The sequence below is a fragment of the Miniopterus schreibersii genome, assembly GCF_964146895.1.
Source record: "Miniopterus schreibersii genome assembly, chromosome: 4".
Taxonomy (NCBI): Eukaryota; Metazoa; Chordata; class Mammalia; order Chiroptera; family Miniopteridae; genus Miniopterus; species Miniopterus schreibersii.
The window spans coordinates 69,425,147-69,431,020 of NC_138105.1; the positions used below are offsets into that span (position 1 = coordinate 69,425,147).

Consider the following 5,874-nt stretch of genomic DNA (forward strand, 5'->3'; position numbering starts at 1 on the left):
TAAAAAAAACTTTCAGAAATTGGGAGAATGAGGCCAGAAAAGCTATAGGAAGACAGGTTTTCAAGAAGGTGAGAGTGGCCCTGATAGTGTTGCTCAGTGGGTTGGGTGTCATCCCGTGTGCCAAAAGGTTGCCAGTTCCATTCCTGGTCAGGGCACATGGCCGGGTTTTGGGATTGATTCACAGTACAGGGCGTTCAGGAAGCAGCTGATCTCACATCAATGTCTCTCTCATTCTCTCCCTCTCCCTCTCTCTCTAAAAGTCAATTTAAAATTCTTAAAAAGAAGAAGGTGGGAGTGAAGAAGAGATGCCAAACCTCACTGGGAATAAGAGAAATGCACATGAACAACGATAGGAAGTTACCATGGTTCTTATGTCAAGCAAGCAGGTGAAATTGTGTTGGAGAGGCTGTGGGAAAATAGGCGCTTCCATCTACTACTAGCTGGTGCAGGTGCAAATGTCAGAACCTGATAGAGGGCATTTGGTAGGATCTTATGTTATAATCTTTGACCCAGGCATCCAGCTGATGGAAATTTTTCCTAAAAATATAATTGCTGAAACTACTTAAATATAGGGTTATTAATTGCAGCCTTGTTTAGAGAAGCAAAAGATTACCCATAATTCAAGTGAGAATCAACAGGAGACCCTTTAAGTGAGTGATGGTCTGCCCATACTTTGGGATAGGAGGCAACTGTTAAGAGCAAGGAGACTATGTACTGACAGGATGGTCTCCAAAGTATAGACAAAAAGCAAGGTGCAACCTACCAGTGTAATTAGCAAGCCTTTTGTGTAAAATAGAGATAAATATAAGTATTTAGCTTTGTATTTGCTTCTGTTTGCATGAAGAAATGCTGTAAAGACAGGAATATAATAAAACATGTTGCCCTAGCCAGTTTGGCTCAGTGATTAGAGCATCAGCCTGCGGGCTGAAGGGTCCCAGGTTCAATTTCAGCCAAGGTCATGTACCTCGGTTGCAGACTCGATCCCCAGCTCTGGTTGGGGTGCATCGGGGAAGCAACCAGTTGATACGTCTCACATTGATACATCAGTGTTTTTCTCTCTCTCCCTTCCACTCTCTGAAAAAGCAATGGAAAAAATATCCGTAGGTGAGGATTTATAAATAAATAATAAATAAATAAATAAGTAAATAAATAAATAAAACATGTTACTAGGAAAGGCTAAGATGGAAAGTGGGTGGGTGTGAAATGAGGTGAGAGTTTCTTTGCCTTTTGCACTTTCTGAATTTTTAATACATTTGAAACTTTGAAATATTACACATGAAGAGAAATGCCTAAAACACAAAAGCACAGTTCAATGAAGACTCTAGTAGTTACAATCTCCGAAGACCATCATTTTGTATTTTTGTTTCATGTGGAAGAGATACATATGTGTAAGCATATATACAGAAAACACTAAATTAAAAATGAAGAGTTTACTCCTGGCCAGTGTGGCTAAGTTGGATGGGTGTCATCCTGTGCACTGAAAGGTTGCTGGTTCAGTTCCCAGTCAGGGCACATGCCAGGTTGTGGGCTCAATCCCTGGAAGGAGGCATGCCAGGGGGCAGACAATCAATGTTCCAATCTCACTTAGATGTTTCTCTTTCTCTCCCTCTCTCTCTAAAAATCAATAATATATAATATATACATATATACACACATAAAGAAGTGCTCAGCAGGTTGGCCAGGTTGAATTCTGCCAAATCACCTAAGCTGAGTAGTGAAAGATGTTAGTTAATGGCTTCAACATCTGAAAAGATGTTCAATCTCAGTAGGAATCATGGAAATGCAAATTAAAACCCTAATGAGATTTCATTTCATACAAACCTGATTGGCAAAATTTAAGTTTCTGGCTCTGGCCTGGTAGCTCAGTTGGTTAGAGTATTGTCCCCTATCTGTCAAAGGACAGCCCTAGTGGGTTTGACTTGGTGGTTAGAGAGTTGACCTGTGGACTGAAGGGTCCCGGGTTCACTTCTGGTCAAAGGCACATACTTTGGTTGCAGGCTCAATCCCTGACCTGGTGGGGCTCTCTCACATTGAGATTTCTCTCCCTCCCTCCCTCCCTCCCTCCCTCCCTCCCTCCCTCCCTCCCTTTTCCCTTCCACCTTCTCTGAAAATGGAAAAAATACCCTCAGGTGAGGATTTAAAAAAAAAGGAAAAGGACAATATCTATCTCCATTTCATGATATTCTAATTTATGCAGATAAGGATATGTTCCACATGGTAGTTCAAGTACCACACTGGTCTAATCCAAAAATGGAGTTTGCTACAAAAGACCCTTTAAACCCAATTAAACAAGGTATGAAAAAAGGAAAACTCAGTTATGTTTGCAAATTTGTTCCCTTATAAAGGATATATCTGGAATTATGGTGCCATCCCTCAGACTTAGGAAGAAACAGGACACAATGACAAACATACTGGTGGTTGTGGCAACAATGACCCAATTGATATCTGTGAAATTGGAAGCAAGGTATGTGCAAGAGGTGAAATAATCAAGGTGAAAGTTCTGGGCTATTGGCTATGACTGATGAAGGGGAAACCAACTGGAAAGTGATTGCCACTAATGTGGATGATCCTGCTGCATCCAATTATAATGATATTCATGATGTTAAGGGGCTGAAACCTGGCTACCTAGAAGCTACTGTGGACTGGTTTAGAAGGTACAAGTTTCCTGATGGAAGACCAGAGAACCAGTTTTCTTTCAATGCAGAATTTAAAGATATGGAGTTTGCAACTGATAGTATTAAAAGCCCTTGTGTCCATTGGAGAGCATTACTGGCAAAATTGATGAAAAGTGAATTAGTTGCATGAACATCACAGTGTCTGAGACTCCCTTGAGTGTGATCCTGATGCTGCCAAAGCCGTCATGGATGCTTTCCCATCCCCATGTGAATCTACTTGCACAGCACCAGCATATAAGTGGTTCCATCACTTATATTAAACTAAAGAAATTTCTCTAGAATACAAGCTGACGTTGCTGCATCTTACTCATCTGGAGGTATTAATGCAAAAGTAGTGGCTTTTTAAAACTTTAAATTTACAGAACTAATCTAACTAACAAAGCAAATTCTGCCATGACCAATCTAATATATGTAGTGTGTTATCCATATAAAAGCATTTTTCATATCTCGACTAAGACAACTTTTAGTACCTGCTTAAATATCAGAGCAGTTATTGGAATTTGGAAGTCATTTATGAATAAATGTGCAAGATATTGGATATATATGTTTACTATGTGCTAGGAAATAAAAATTATTTTGCTGGAAAAAACCTTTAAATAAATCTACTTATTTAAAATCGAATCATAAGTAAAGCTTATTAAACTCCTGTGTTTTCAAATTTTTCTTTGTATTTGATTTTTTGTTAGTGTACATGTATATATATTACTATATATATTTATTCATATATATATATTACTATAGTAAGAACATATAAATAAAAATTTCATCCTTTAACCTTTTTTCATATTACTAAGAGATTTCTCTCCCCCCATCTTTATTGCAATATGATTGACATGTAATATTGTATTAGTTTTAGGTGTACAACATAATGATTTGATATGTGTATATATTGTGAATGTATTTTATATTTTCAATGTGAAATAACACCCATAAGTATTAACAGGTGCTTTGGCTGTTGAGTGGCTCAGTTGGTTGGCGCATCCTCCCATGCACCAAAGGGTTTCAGGTTGGAATCCTGGTCAGGGCACATACCTAGGTTGTGGGTTCAATATACAGTGGGGGTGCATATGAGGGAAACCAATTGATGCTTGCTTCTTTCTCTTTTCCTCTCTCTAAAAATCAATAAACATATCCTTGGGTGAGGATTAAAATAAATAAATAAGGAAATAGTCCTAAGGCCATACAGCCAATTAGGAAACATCTATTCAAGAAAATCTATGAGAAAATTTTGTTAGAACAGTGAGTGTCTGTGGTATTTGGTATCTTCTACCTTCCTTCTACCAGTTCAGCAAGATGGAAACTCCACTGCAGACTGGTGCAATAGGGTTTGCTCTTCCCTAGTCCCCAATCCAAGGGTTGTCTTCTCAGGAGGGGCAGCAAGTCAGCATTTCTCATCTTGCCCTCAGCTATGTGTGCTGAGGCTAAGTTGCAGGCAAGTGCAGCACTTCAAAGAGAAAATAGCAGAATTTTCCAAAATTATGGAAAGACTCCAATCATCAGATCCAAGAAGTTCAGGGAATCCCAAACAGGATAAAAGGAATCCACAATTAGACACATCCTGTGAAATTGCAAACTGGCAAAGAAAAAAGAATGATTTTTAAAAGAAACTAGAAAAACAAAAGCAGATCACAAGAAACTGAACTTAGATTGAGATTCTATTTCTTAATAGTGATAATGGAAGCCACAAGTGGAATATGTTCTATGTGCCAAGAGAAAATAATTATCAGCCTAGGATTGTATACCCAATGAAACTATCTGTCAAGAACCAGGGCAGCCCTGGCAGGGTAGCTCAGTTGGTTAGAGCGTTGTCATAAGCCAGTGTTGCTGGTTCGATCCCTGGTTGGGGTACATAAAAGAAGCAACCAATGAGTGCATAAATAAATGGAACAACAAATAAATCTCTCTCTCTCTGTCTCTAATACCAATAAAGGAGAAAAAAAAAAAAAAGAAACTGAAATCAGCAGTTGAAATATTCCTACGTGGACACAGACAATAATGCGGTGAAGGGCTGGGGAGGGGGTAGGAGTGGGGTAGAGGGAGTCAATGGGGGAAAAAGGGGACATCTGTAATATTTTCAATAATAAAGATAAATTAAAAAAAAAATACTCCTACAAGGAAAACAGCATAACCAAGTAGATTTATAAGTAAGGTCAGTAGCCCAGCTGGGCATGGCTCAGTGGTTGAGTGTCGACCTAGGATCCAGATCCCGGTTTGATTCCCCATCAGGGCACATGCCTGGGTTGCGCGCTTGATCCCCAGTTGGGGGCCTGCAGGAGGCAGCCGATCAATAAATCTCCCATCATTGATGTTTCTGTCTCTCTCCCTCTCCCTTCCTCTGTATGAAATCAATAAAGATATATATTTTTAAAAAAATAAGATCAATAAAACATTCAAGAAACAGGTAATTCCAGTGTTGCACAATTTCTTCCTGAAAATAGTAAGAGTAGGAAAACTCCTTAACTTATTTTATGAAGTTAGCATAATTTGAACACCAGACTCAGGCAAGACAGTACTATAAGCAAGGAAAATTATAGACCAATATAATTTATAACTGAGATGCAGAAATTCTAAGTAAAAAAGAATAAAAATATTAATAAAATGCCACAATCTAAAAAATACCATGAACAAGGTAGGTTTATCTCAGGAATGGAAATAAAATTTATTAATACATTAGAAAAGAAAATTTGTTATTGGGCATTTTAAATTAAATGATACAAATTATATGGTTATCTCAAAAGATATAGAAAAAGTGTACGATAAACTTTTATTTATAATAAAAATCTGCGAGTGAACTAGGAATTGAAAGGACCTTTCTTTACTTAATATGCTGCATTTTCAAAAAACCTACAACAAGCAACTGACATAATGGTGAAATGTTGAAATCATTTGTTTGAAAATGCCTTCAGGTATATAGCATAAGGAGTCAATGCAGAAACCGAAACAGTGAGGAGAGGACTGCAATAATCCGGTCTGGACCAGGATGAGAGCTATTTATGGAGGAGGGGAGTATGAAGTGATTGATTCTGGCTAGATTTTGAAAGCAGAGCAGCCAGGATTTGCTGATAAATCAGATTGGGAATGAGAGCTATTGAGAGCTCGAGGACCATCCCTAAGTTTCTATCGGAGCTCCTGGAAGATTTGAGCTGCTGTTGCTGACGATGAAAGGGGGGAGGCTAGCTTGGGTGGGGCTACAATCAGG

General features: G+C 38.4%; 1 pseudogene across 1 annotated transcript; it reads left to right on the top strand.

The window, feature by feature from the left end:
- The first annotated feature begins 2,155 nt into the window (after nucleotides 1-2,155).
- Nucleotides 2,156-3,242, top strand: LOC308556391 (inorganic pyrophosphatase pseudogene; annotated as a pseudogene). Its single transcript has one exon. The product of its transcript is annotated as an inorganic pyrophosphatase pseudogene (transcript).
- Nucleotides 3,243-5,874: the final 2,632 nt, after the last annotated feature.